The following is a 15368-nucleotide window of genomic DNA, read 5'->3' as shown; positions in this document are numbered from 1 at the left end:
ATAATGTAAATATATATACAATTATGGAGCTTAGAACTAAGTATAACAATTTTTTATAGGCAAACACAGCATATATTGATACATGTATAACAATAAGTACGGAGAAATATATATATAGCTTACATCTATTATTAAATACTTAACAACTAACAACTAAAGCCACCATATCCATAAGCAGATCCAGCAGCACGACTCATTTTATATTTAAGAAAAAAAACTTTAAGAAAAAAAATAATAAAGAGAAACAAAGTCCAAACATTAGTGATACATTACTGTTTACTTCCTCACTTTCGTTACATTGTAAACGAAGGTAAATGCAAATTAGTTGCCTACTACGTAGTTTCACTGGTCGTACCTTGCCGTCGTGAAAAACTAAAATATTTTACTAATGTCCCTGTAATAAACTGACATTATTGCAAATGTTTTTTCTACCATATTTTTTTTATATATAATATTAGACTGAGATTGAGTAAGGAGGTATTTTTATAATCATATGACGCAATATCATTACAAATTCTTAACTGATTTTGATAATCCTTTTTACTACTATCAGCGTTCGACTGTTAGTATAAAAGATTTAATATTTTTGTTTTTTTTTTTTTATTTGAATATTTGATTCATGAATTATCTGTCATAATATGTTCTTTAAGATGGCTAGATTCTCAGCTAACAGTTACAATTTACTACAATTCTAGATTTCACTCTGTATAAACTCAAAAACTATACCGCTTAGCCAATGATACTGCAAGAATAATTGTTTTGTGTAAATAATGATGATAATAAAGAACGAGGCGCAAGTAGACATTTAGTTACTGAATAAGGGCATTAAAGTGTCAGAACGTGCGTAAACGACAGAGTGAATGCTATATGTTTCTGCAGTACATACCTAGTTTCTGTAACGATCTTATTTGTGCTTTGTACCCTACTACCTACACGAAGAACAAACTAAATAAGCCCAACAAGATAATTGAGCATTTACCACTAACACAATCTAATGTTAGTGTGTTTATCAAATACAACAACCAGATTGGTATAGATAAGAACAAATAAGTGGCCTTTTTAAACACTTCCAAAAGCAGGAAGTATTCAATTTGTGCGTTTTTTTTTGTTGTAGCTATCTTACGTAATCACGTCATCAATTCTGAATCACTTTTAATAATTCCTTTTACAATACGAAAGGTTTACTGCCATATTAGATCTCATACTAATTTTGTAACTATTGAAGCCGTAATTTTTTTTACGCTGTAGTAAAATGCTTGTTCTGAAGCAATACTTACTTTTTACACAATTCCACATACTAAATTTAATATTTTTTCAGTCTAATGTGTGTAGAAAACATCTCGTCATTAATCGATGTTTTGTTACAATTGTTAGTTTTTAAAGGGACTAAATATAATTGTAGTTAGTATATATCATATTTATAAAAACTAAAATCTTTTACAAACCTTTTTGAACTATTGTACTATTGTGTCACTTTTTTTTTAATTTAATTTTTTTTTATACAACTTAGAATAGCAAACAAGCTGACGGCCCATCTGATAGAAAGTGGTAACCGTCGCCTATGGACATGAGCAGTACCATGGACATAACAGAGTATACTGTTTCACCTATGCGTTGCCATTCCTGAGGACTCAGGTGTTATTCCTCTGTACCCTGTAAATTCACGCCATATCCCATCCTTCAAACCGAAACACATCCATGCAAACACATCTGCTTCACGGTAGAAACATAAATGAGAGAGAGATTTGGACAAATGAATTTAGTACAAAGACTCCTTCTAGTGGTTAAATTAGTTTGTTAGGCGTTCAATTTTTTTTATGAATAAAGCGGTCAATCTCACGACAAAAACAAAAGCCAGATGTTATAATCGCAACGTAACATGTCCACTACCGTAACACGTAACCGTTTATCATAAAATCTTGATATATCAGGTTTAGACGGCCAACAAATTACACTTTCTCTACTCTCTAAAGTTAATAGCGGTACGCGTATGAGCTGCGACTCATATTGAGAGACGCAACGCTTAGTAATGATTGAATGAATATAACACGTACATAGATAAAGAATTTAAATTGTAAACTAATCTATGGAGATAGCAAAAACAACAGAGTACAATTTAAAAATGTTGTTTTAATGGGTGATAATGAAATGGTCACCCCACCTGCACTAACGGTATATGTTGGCGGGGCACCAGCGAGAGATGATAGGTGATGATGAAAGCAGGTCAGTTAGCCCGTTCTGAAGAATTGCACTAGAAATAACCATGATGGTTTCCAGGGGAACCACGTGGAAGTCGACTTGATATGGTGTATTGATAGCAATGGAGCAGTTAGACCCCATTTTAACAATTCCTTTCCCCCCAATTTAAAAATGTCATTTCAATACATTTACATTAGTACTGTACATATATTTAGATGATCATTATTAAGAAGCTAAGGAAATGATCCATGAATAAAGATTACGCGCCGTCGAATGAAATAAATCGAGCCTTCAATTATAGTATTCATTTTCATAATATTACTGTTATACCATATTGTTTGGGCGAGGGGTGGCCAGCAGCGTCCCTCTTAAAACATCTCTAAAGCCAGACTGCAGTTGCCAATCCGCCTGCCAGGCGTGGCAATAACTGGCAAAACCCCACAAGGGGAGGCTTACATTCAACATGGACAGTTAAAGACTGATATGATAATAATCATATTTTTTAAGTGTAATAAGTTTGTAAATCTACAAATAAAAATTATTGTAATAAAAATATGTTTATCAGCTATCTTGTATTCGTAGTTGTAAAACCTGTGTAGGGTTAAAATACTAACGAATCCATGAAATAAAAAGAGAGACGACATCTGTTGTCTTGTTCTATCTTATGCAAACTCTAACAGAAATGATTCTATCGATAAATCCGGGAAGCTGCTTAGGTAGAGACTAAACATTGCTGTATAATATATTTAGAAATATATTTCTGTTTCAAGTAAACTGTGTACGTGTTTAGGTACTATGACATGATAAGTAATGGTAATGTATGAGTGTACCGTGCATTTACAAAAGCTGCCATACTTTAGAAGCTTTACTTGAGAACCCAATGGAGCGGCGCTACTTTACGGGCAGTAGCTATTTTGGTATATTCAAGAACTAACTTCATCTCGCGGCTTTATTAGTGTTTAGGTTAAAAAGAAACGCAGGTTTGTGTTAATCTAAGATATCGTTCCTTTATGTACTAGATTTTATTCAAATCTGTTAAACCGTCAAATAAATATCTTTACAAACTTTCACATTTATAATATTAACTAACTGATCCGACAGATGTCGTTCTGTCAAAAGCTAAGACGGCTGGGAATTGAATATATATGAAAATAAATAATGGATTTTTACGTTTTACTGAGAAATTTTTCCAATTTTTCTCTTCATAAGAACCGCCCTCGGACTTCAACGAATATTTTAAATAAAAAAAATTATAAGAATTGATCCATCTGTTCTCGAATTTTAGACTTAAAAACACACTAAGCTTTTCATTTTTATTTATATTGATAAATATAAGACTAGATTTAACAGAGTAATAATTAAATTTCTTTATGTTCTTAGACGATCAAATATAAACCAGTATTGACGTACCCTTCTTCACCTTCCGACCTCATCCGTATTAAAGTACGAGGACGTAAAAAAATCATATTCACCAGAGGTTATTTCAACACTTTAATCATCTCCTCTTTAGGAAAATGAAAGTAACCGGTCACGTATTGACGAGTTGACGCTATTAGTTACTATTTGTGATCAGAATTTGAACTTTAACATTATCTGTTTGTTGTCTATATTTATATATCATACTCTTATATCGAATTATGAGCAACTTCAATAGATATAGAAGCATGACATACAATATTTTTAGAATGTATATTAATTACGTGTCTATATTCTTTATTTCATTTTACCTAAACTTTAATAGTTTCTAGGAATATTATCTTTTCTATTATTTATAACACAGAGAAAGAAATAAGAACAATTTTTAACATAAAAAACTTGTATAACTAACAATAATTACATAAAAACTATATACATTTATTTTGATGAATTTTCACAAATGTATAATTAGCAAAGCTTGAAATAAGGAAAAGGAGTCTAATAAACTACAGTAATTTTCGAAAATCAACCCTCAAAAGCATGAATTAACATAATCAGCAGCAGCATCACCTGAGGAATAACAAAAAAATAATAACGTATGAGGAGTAGGTACTCTGGACATCACAGTGTATTGTTCTTCTTGCTATTCATATATATAGGCGACGGTTACAGTTTATATCAGACAGGAAGTCAGTTTGTTTGTCACTATAAATTATAAAAAAATAAACAATACAAAAGTATATATAATAGTTTCACAGAAATTGTATTAATAATAAAATATATTTTTTAAAATTTCATAAGCACACATTATATTTTAATGTAATAACTATCGGTTTAACTTACATGTAATTATGATCGAGAAAGCTCAACTAGTTACTGAACCAATTCAGGACTCTTAATCGTGAGCGGCTGTGACGCAAACGCGAACTTAACTCAGTCAAACTCTCACTCGAATTGGTCCCAAAACTAGTCGAACTTTCTCGATCTATTTACTAGTAAATTAATTTAAATATAACTATAAAATTGCTACAATTCCTGAGAAGGCAGTGTCTCTGGTGTCAATTTTCTAAACCACACTCATTGCAGATGAAAGCTTTTGACGTGAGCGACTTAGCTTACTGAACAACGGCTTTAAATGCCGTCCGAAGCATATTAAGTTAGTAGTCATTTTTCAATTATCCAAACATAAGTTTGAAAAATCAATATGTTCAAACTAAGATTCAATTTTGGAATCCCCAGATCTAACCGCAGTATTACTAATTCAGCTTACTAATCGTATTAATAATACAGTAGTCCGATCTATTAATAACTGATAATGGACGTAATTTTTCGCATTAAATATAGTCGCAGATTATACATATTTTTTAATAGATAAAAGTTGAATGATAACCCTATCTACATCAATACACAGTCAGGATACAAATGAAAGCTGATATATCACCTATGAAGACAAATTAGTTCACACAGTAATGTGAGTTCTCGGAAATGGCGAAGCATTGGGGTATCATGGGCGGAACAGTATTCTCTGTTATGTCCATGGTACTGTTCACGACTACAGGCGACGGTTACCACTTTCCATCAGGTGGGCCGTCAGCTTGTTTGCCATTTTAAGTTGCATAGAAGAAATATATGTAGAGAGGGAGCGTATTATTAGCAAAGGGGCGTCCTCATTACTAATAATCCCCTTCAAATAATTAGTAACGTAGTAACGAGTCGATGGCATATACATAGTTGCTACTAACGTTACCAGATTGGGTGTTATTTACGCAATTTTGTGTAAAAAATTTTGTCTTTGCTAAATTTTGGAAAAATGAAATAAAATCGTTAAAGAATTTTAAAGTAAAACAAAATAGACATGAAGAAATTTGGATAATTTTATTGACCATTTCAGTATTTGTAAACCGTATGGCAGTATATCAATTTAATAGAATATATAAGGTAGCAACAAAGTGAAACAGATGAGGAAATTAGATTACGTGTACATATGGTGCTATTTTTGTCATTGTTTCCGTAGTGTCTACATGACCAAATGGTAGTAAAAACCGGCACAAGTTTGTGATTAGATAAAAGTAAGTTAAACACAAATTCATATAAATCTGGAGATTTTTTTTATATTTCGGTAAAAATCAAAAACCGCATCTGGTAACCCTGATTGATTCTCAGTATTCCTCACAGGGCACCTGGGTTAGTCAGATTTGAACAATAGTCGGGTCATATTTGTTTCCGGCAGTAGTAAGATCGCGTGCTAACATGCGACCGGCCGGGCCGCTGGCCTTGGTCCTTGCTAACCACTTCAAATCAACTTTTATTGCGGAGCTATCGCTTTGGACAAGTTTTACTTATCGCCAATAGTTTTTGGGCGCGGTGTTTGCTCCACTTACAAATACAGTCAAATTACACACGTAAACTTAAAAGGCCAAACTTGTAAACATAAGAAAGTATATGAACGCCAATAAATTTTTAGAAATAAGGACTTTAAGGCATAACATATAACGTCCACATTACCTCTTACTACGTTTTCTTTATCTAGATTTACAATGATTAAAATAATAATAGGATCTTACCGATAAGAATAAAAAAAAAATAGTGTTATTATTATTCCTATAAAAAAAAATATCAATATTGTCTCTTGTTAACGGGTGCAATATAAAGAATTACAAAGACTAGCTATCCAGACATGTGACAAACAAATCTATGGATAATTACGATTATATGTACTTCCAAATGTATATCTAGTATAGAATATAACAAAAACGTTTGCTATCTTCTTCCTTGTTAAATTAGCGGCAATGAGAACTTATCTATATTCTACATATATTAATAGATTTGTTTACCGATAATCTTCAATTTAAAAAATTAATAATATACGATATAATTTTTCACCACCAAAACAAGATACCTCCAGCAAATGGTCTATCCCTCTTGCATATTCAGAGAACCTACGTAACAGATTCCATTACGTGTTTTCAAACAAACTCAATCCACATTTGGCGAGCACAGTTCACGCGTCATTGCATACTAATGATTAAAAGTAAATAAAACACTAATCCAATAGCTGCGATTGGAGCGAACACCCGGAAATTAAAACGAGACTCAAACCAATATTGGTGATTATGTATGTATTTATTTATTCTTTATTGACCACATTACAAAAAATACTGGTACAAAAGGTGGACTTAATATTATATAGCATTCTCTCCCAGTCAACCTTTGACAAAACAGAAATTTAATTATGCGGTGAAAAACGTGTATGTAGTATGTATTATGGTATACCTGCTTACTTGCCTTCATAGATAGTATCGGAGTCACAAAAAATATATAATATATTGCATTCAAGAATTTAATCGACAAATGAAGCAAAATCAAAACAAAACCAACTAACAGAACTGAAGTAAAAATCGATCTAATATTTATTTCAATGGAGAATATTCTATAATGTACCATCTATTCCTATAGGTTTTGAAATTCATTGTCATATAAATAGAAATATTTGTATTGTACGAGAATCGAAGCCGTGACCTTTGAAAGAAAAAGCGGTCTATTAAACATGTGTTATAATGTCAAAGCGTACAAAATTTCACAGCCACTATCCATACATTTTATACTCTCTCTAATACATAATCCGTATAAATAATGATTTTTAATCAAGCTACCAACTATTGAATATAAAGTTTACATAATTATATTATAAAAAGGCAAGAGTAGGGGAATATTATTAACCTTGAACGTCGACCTTGTCTGTTAACTCCTTTGCCATAAAGAAAATTTACTGCCCATCTACATTGTAAGTATTCACAATACTTATAAATATTATATTAAAAGCCCACGAAATCTGTCTCTCTGTTTTGACCGCACTGAACTTGGTACCAATAAAATGTATGCGGTTTTGGCTATCAAAAGGTTTGTTGAGGATGGGTGGTTTAGCATGTTTATATTATACTATCTATATAAATATTTTTCATTTTGTAAGATCTTCGGTAAACCGCAAATGCTCGTAATAAACAAAGCTATTCTTGTACAACACTAAGTACTACTACTTCTTATGGCGCCCTAGTCTCGACTTACAAGAAATACTTAAAAATTGTGTCCCAAAAACAACAATTTAAATTGTGACAAAATCAGTATTTTGATTTAAAAATTTCAGTTTCTATCGGTTTATAAGTATCGGTTTAGTAGTGAAAAATTTTGATAAAATTTCTATGGACTCAATCTATAAATATATCCTTTTAGATAAAAAAAAAATCCAAATTCGTTTATAACTGATGGAGTTATGAGGTAACAAACAACAAAATAGATGAGAATGAAAACAGGCCAGTTAGCCCATCATGATGAATTCATCAGGAATTAACCATGATTTTCCAGAAATCGGTTGGGTAAAAATCTCAGATTACTAACAATCCCTTTCCCCCCAAGGTTGTTTGTTACCTCATGTGTGTGTGTTGTGGTGTGTTTAAAATAATAATAGTTATAATACCGTCATTCTATTAACAATTAGGGCATTAGAAATTAATTCAGTACAAAGTAATGGGTACTATTAATATTTTTATATTACAAATTTTAATTATTCTAATCAATTAACCTTTCTCGTGACCATAGAACATACATAACTCATACATTATATTGATTAACCGGGAATAAAAAAATATATAAAATATTTCTTAACTCTATCTCTAAAACCTTTATGTAAATAATAAATATTTAATGAATTTAAAAAGATATTCCAAGATGTGACATATTTCACAATAAAAAATAGGCATATAAATATAATACAAAACAATCACTTTCAATGGGAAAACTGTAAACTGTCTGGCAGTTTACATTACGTTTATTAATTCATAGTTTCCATATTCCTATTCATAAAAAATAGCAATTTCTAAAATAACTAAATAACAAACAGTCTTATACTTTCTCTGTATTGAATATTGAAGTCTTCTTCATTAGCATAAAGTAGCCCACTTTTGGGCATATGCCTCTACAATTTTTATCCACGTGGCACGATCTGCAACCTGTCGGCTGCAGTTGTTGCATCATCAGAGCAGATGGTTGGTGAACTGTCTGCACTTCCTTTGGTTCCACGAGACCTCCACTCCAATACGCACTTGCTCCAACTACAGACATTTGGGCGACATATGTCCAACCCATGACTACTGGGAGAAGAGATTGTTAGTAATAGAGAGGTTAATCCCTATTGCTATTAATATACCCCCCCATCAGGTCGACTTCCACGCAGTTCCCCCTGAAAACCATCTTGATTAATTTATTGTTGAATTCGTCACGATGGGCTAACTGAGCTGCCTTTTCACCCTCACCAATCATTCCTCACTGGTGCCCCTTTAATATATACCGATACCGTAGACGGGGAAACCATTCCATTATCATCCGTTAAAAAAACTCATGACCGCTGTGGAGGGAGTGTTAGTACGTAATGCGGACTACCAGTCCTATTGCCAGCAATATACCCTGTCAAGTTGACTTCCACGTGATCCCCCCTGAAAACCACCGTGCTGAATTTCTGATGTATTTATCATGATGAGCTAACTGATCTGCCTTTTCCATCCCACTTATCATCCACACTGATGACAGCGTATAGCGTTAACGCAGGCAGGATTACCATTCTATTGTCATCCATAAAAAAAACATGACCACTTTAACTTGGCAATCCGGTATCCGATGTACTAATTATTACATAAAATTTCACGTTCCAATTAGCGGCAATGACTGCGCGAACGGTCTTTAACACGCCATACAAGTGTATACTAATCTGTTCTGTTATAATTGTGAACAATCACTTCCGTTGATCATTTCCGACTGTGATCCGATTTCCTGACAATTTTACTATCTATTTGTCCGGTTGGGAACTATAGGACGTGTGTCAGGTTACCGAATCGCATTTCATCATTGCCTTTCTCTTCTACATTTTGATACAATACGAGTACCTGTATAACGCTCAGGTCTTGCTGTAACACTTATGGTGGCAAAAACATATAAAAAATAATCAATCAACATAGAAATATGAGTCGTGCTTTCTTTTTTGTAAATATCTATATTATTTCTTTGATGACAAGCAATCCCTTCATTCTTTACCATCCATCCTTCCATATTTATCATTTACACAATTAATTTGCCTTAGTATTTTAGTATATAATTAATAAATTAAAACACATCTCATTATTTTCAACAAGTTTTTGGATTATAAATTAACAATAATAACCAAATTAAACTTACCCACTTATCCGTTAATCAAAAATAAATATGTTTTACTGTTTTGTATGGATATAAAGATATAAAGATCTATTTGATATTGATGCTGATCGAGCAGTGACATTAATATAAGCAAGAAGACAAATCTTTTGTCTTGTTCTATATCTGCGTATCTAAGTACGTAAATGTAGGAAAAAAATGTTTAACCATTAATAATTATTCAGGGACTAGCCCAAAACGTATTGAACGTACCCGTCTACTACATTAGGTACATTTCCGCGGTTGAACTACTTATCCGATTTGTATGTTTGCCAAAATTCATATATATATATATATATATATGATACCCAAGAGAGTGCGGAAGTTATATATGATATCATTGAAAATTTTACCGGAACCTCTGCCAAAACCGGAACCGAGTCTGGGGTATCGTCTAGTCAGTTACCAGATCAGTAAAACACTAAGTACATAAACAAAGAATTATGTTAAAAAATAAGTTCCATACTTATTCCAAATTTAAAATTACTGCAAATAAATATAGGAAAATTATAAAAAAGTAAATATATCTTGTGAATTACAATAGTCACTTAACATGGTCGTCACAGTGGGATGTGAACATTCAATGATCCATTTACATGTCACATTTTACAAATAATTGCCTATTTTCCCTAGAAAGTGATATTCATTAAGCTTTCTACGATAACTTCGGCTTTGATCGGCTGCATTCGGGCTCCGCCGGCTATAATCGGATGCCGCTGGGCGTTAGCCAAGTTGTTCCCGCCGTTCCAACGGTTTAAATTTGGAACACTATTTTTTCTGTGCCGTAGTAGTTAGATACGACCAGCGAGGTGAACAATCTCCAACATTCGAATTAATGTACATAAGAAAACATGTTTCAATTGTGTGTGCAGGCAGCAACAGCAACTGTCATAACATAAACAATGAATATAGATATTATTTTTAATAAAAATATATTACTAATGTTCCAGCATAAATCTATAAACACATTTTAATAATTTATGATCGTCTTGTGAAACTAATTCCTATTATACCTAAACAAAGAATACGTAGGTAGACATACTTTAAATCCTATTATTTTTCTAACAACATTATTAGTCAAACTACGTGTATATAACTTATCAGTACAAATACACCCTTGTTCAAATATATCTTGTTTAAGTAAATTCATCATAGGCTTATCTATTTTTGTGTCGAAATTATTTAAACTAGTACAGTTACAACAAGAAATTCACTAACATGTTGATTATACCTATATAATTCGTTACACTTATAATAATTTACAAAGGGATACTTATGGGGATCCATATGGGAGATCGAAAGTATAATTCGTTCATTGATCGATATTGATTTTTTTACCGGTAGTGAGTTTTTAAGCAACATTAACAAGGAGGAAGTTTTCAATTCACCCATATTTTGAATGTGTATAAAAATTGCGCTGTATCCTCTTCGATTCACAAATACGATAAAGTTGAATTCTGTATCATATAAAAATGTTGACGTACTCGATGTAGCTGCTTTAGGCATATTTATATATTATTATTTTATTTTTATATATATCCTCTACATATTATCCTTACAAACAAACTCACTTTCATATTTTAATATTAATAAATATGAAAACAAGTTTGTTTATTTGTTATCTTATAGAGCCTGAACGGTTTAACCAACTACTATTAAATTTGATATACACGTACCATATGGCATGGAGGTTATATCGTACTTTTTATCCCGGTCAGTGAACATATCCCGGTCACAAAGACGAAGTCGCGGGTAAAAACTAGTATGTAATACTTAAATATAAAATTTTGTAAAGATATTTATATGTTTATATATTAAAATATTTAGAAATATAAATTAACGCGAGCATAGTGGCAAATATCAACTAAATTTATATATGTTATAGTTTGTAAATATATTCGGATATTTGATCATCAATCACGCTTAAATGCTTAAAGGGATTCGATTTAAAATTATGCATAGATAGATAAACCATATTATAGATTAACATAGATCAGTATAAGTCCTAATTCACGTAGACAAATTTACGGATCGCAGACAGTTTTTAAAAAAAAGACATAATGACGTTAGATGTCGCCAAACAATAGAACATCTAAGAATAGTCAATATTAAGTTAATAAAGTAAAATGTAAAGTATGCCTATTTATCTATTTTCACACCAAGTCCCTTGCGGAGTAGAGAGACAGAAATTAATTTCAAAGCCCCCTATAGCATAACTGTTATTGTATAAAAATAGAAAAATATATCTAACCCATATAAAGCGCCTTATCATTTCTAACAACTTAAGGTTATTCACCTTTACAAATAATACCCGCAAAATGTACAACTATGAAATTTAAAGATAAGTATATCAGTTACCGTATTAAGATATTTAAATTAACAAATAACCAAAAGTCTACTTCATAGTTTGTCTACACTGAGATAAATGTGGTAGATTTTAGATAATGACTGAATCATTTGGATCAGAATGTGAATATAAATATTTATTTATTAAAACAATTAAGTTTTTCACGTTTATATAGAGCAGAGATGGCCAACCGGTCGATCGTTCAGACTATTAGTCCAGTCGATCGTAGTAAGGCAAAAAATATAATATTTTGCTAATCTAGCGTAAGATGCTCAGACGCAAAGCTCGCACTGATATAAATAAGTAGTTACTAAGAATAATTTTGAGTGTTATGTTTTCCTTCTTAATAAATTAAAAATACTACAATACTGTAGTATGTTGTACTGAACTATGTTGCTTCATTTGAGATTTCAAGAAGTATATAATTGGTAGATCGCACAGGGTTTCGTCAGTAAACAGTAGATCTTGGGTCTAGTCAAGTCGGCCACCCCTGATATAAAATATATACTTTAGTGATAGGTAATTGAAATTTCTAAGCACTCCAGTTATTTATGTAAGATAAATACAAATAAGAAACAAGACAAGAATGCAAACTTGAATATATAGATTAAGAATAATACCGTTTGAATGCAAATAAATGATCGAGTGATTGATTGATGAATGTTCAATTCATTCGTTATAAAAAAAAGTAAACAATGTTGTTGGAGTTTTTGTTCTGAATTTGAAATAAATGAGTATATAACAGTACGAATACTCATTTAGTTTATTGTGTTCATAAAGGAATTCTTTTTTCTCAATACACTCATTATGAAATATCAACTGATATTAATACGTATTGCCATTCGATACTCCATCTAGATGCATTTGATCAATAGAAATACTCGCCTAGTTAGTCAGCTTAGTCAGACATCAATACAAAACTTACAATGAGAGAAATTCTCAAATTGGAAACATGGACGAAATTGGTACAAAACTTACACCTGGTCACTCCGTGACATGAATACTAGTATTACCCTGCTTACTAATCATTTGTGATTCCAAATGCGTACAATATACTGTTACTTGAAGATGTATGCCATTCTTATTAAGATCAAAGTGAAACCTTATATGTGCATGTGGAAAAATACAAAATTCTATTAAAATATTCATAAATAAATATGCTTAATAAAAAAATTAAATATATATAACACGTAACAATAATAATAAAACCGTACTAGTATTGTAAATGTGAAAGTTTGGATGTATGTTACTAAAACACGCTTAAACTGCTGAATAAAACTGAGCAAATCCGAGGCAACAAATACAAAACACAATCCTTCTGAGTTCTTATTTTTATCATCATTATATCACCCGTTAACTGTCCACTGCTGAACATAGATCTCATCATATTGGGGGATTTTGCCAGTAGTTAGAATGCTTGGCAGGCGGGTATGGCAACCGCAGTTAGACTTTGGTGATGTTTTAAGAGGGACGCTACTGCCTATCCCTCGACCATCAACTACCCTTAGTCCTTCGACACCCACAGAAAAGGAAGGGGTGGCCCACTCTAAGCCAAAACCACACGGCAGATCTTATTTTTATATGCCAGAATTAATAGATTTTGTCCACAACTTTATCGATTGACCAAAATAAAAGTTGTTTATTTGATTACAATTATTTTGTTTATTTTTTCGTAACAAAAATAGCCTCTCTTCTTCTCCATCCCAAATCGAAAATACACACACATCTAGATTTAGTTTTATCCTATTTAACACCTAGAATTATTATTATTAGATATTTACTATAAATTTTGTTGATATTTCGATGAATTCCTTTTATTAAGGCTTGCTGTCTTAAATTAATTTTGAAACCGAATGGACGTAAACATTGCACAATTCTTTCATCATCATCATCCCATCCGTTATTCTCAATACTGTTCTTTATAAAGAGTTAATATCGACAATGTACCTTTGAGATGACTAATCCAAACAAACAAGAATATAGTAATTACGAATTCAATTACAAGAAATATATCCCCGTATCTATTGTCTGGTTTAATTATATCTATATAAAACAATCATTAACCAGTTACCAACTGTAAAGTTCGGCATCGTTCGACATAATCATTTTGATGCAAAATTAAATTAGGTTGGATAAAAAAGTTAATTCAAACGTTAACTAACAAAATTGTAACCGCATGATGACCTCGCGACCCCATTGAAGGATACTGAAACGTAATATGAACTTGAACTATGACACAATGCAAAATACCAAATAAAATACAGATTAAATTAGATAACAGAAAGCGAATATTATTTATCACATGTTGCTACACTCGATACAAAAAAAGGGATATTTCGTCTCAAGCTGTAGGTACATAAAATAATTCAAATATACTCAATAAATATCCACAAATAAACGTATTATATTGTACTGGTAAAATTCTCAAAGCCACAGAATTCATTTCTTATTGTAATAGGTATTATTGAGAATTTTTGTAGGTCTTGTAACATGCGAATTATTTGAAACTTAATGTTTAAAAAGACGTTATGTAAAAAATAAATAATTATTTTATCCGTGTGATGCTGAAGCAATTAATCAGGCCTAATATACATACCTGATACATAATTCATAATATCCGGTCAACCTTTTTATAATTTCAGAAACAACCTTTATGTTCATTACAATTACAATGTTAAACTTTCGCACAAAGCAAATACAAAGTTGACACCTAAGGTTGAAACTAAAATTATCCATTAAAATATTAACAAAGACACATTAAGCCCTACATTTAGAATTATAGAACGTATAGCTTCATACAGCAGGGTAAGTACATCGCGCAACATACTGGCAATTTGTCAAAAATGCATTGACCCAAACCATACTACGTACATCATATGCCCAACTACATAGAGAGATACGAAACACGTCGATTGAATAACACTTAACATCCAACTAAATAGTTCATTGGACTCATTCTGTATCAAAATGGGCAAATCATACTTTGTGTTTTTAATAAATGTACGAATGTACTAACTTTATTTTATTCTTATAACTCTAAAAAAACCTAGTTTTAAACCCTTGAAATTACATTCTTGATTTTAAAAATTTCTTTAAATTTTAAGATTTTTAATTTTAATATTTTCTTTAAAATACTTAATAAATTTCCTTAATCTGTGAAAATGTT

At 31.5% G+C, this 15368-nt stretch overlaps 1 protein-coding gene across 3 annotated transcripts in view; it reads right to left on the bottom strand.

Annotated features, from left to right (window-relative positions):
- LOC113522653 (serine/threonine-protein phosphatase 2A regulatory subunit B'' subunit delta-like) overlaps positions 1-15368 on the bottom strand; it is a 175953-nt gene that overhangs the window by 158877 nt on the left and 1708 nt on the right. The gene's annotated exons all lie outside the window — the stretch shown is intronic.

Source organism: Galleria mellonella, unplaced genomic scaffold (assembly GCF_026898425.1).
Source record: "Galleria mellonella isolate WM207_F2 unplaced genomic scaffold, CSIRO_AGI_GalMel_v1 utg38, whole genome shotgun sequence".
NCBI lineage: Eukaryota > Metazoa > Arthropoda > Insecta > Lepidoptera > Pyralidae > Galleria > Galleria mellonella.
The sequence above is the reverse complement of the archived record's forward strand: the minus strand, read 5'-3'. Positions and strand labels throughout refer to the sequence as shown.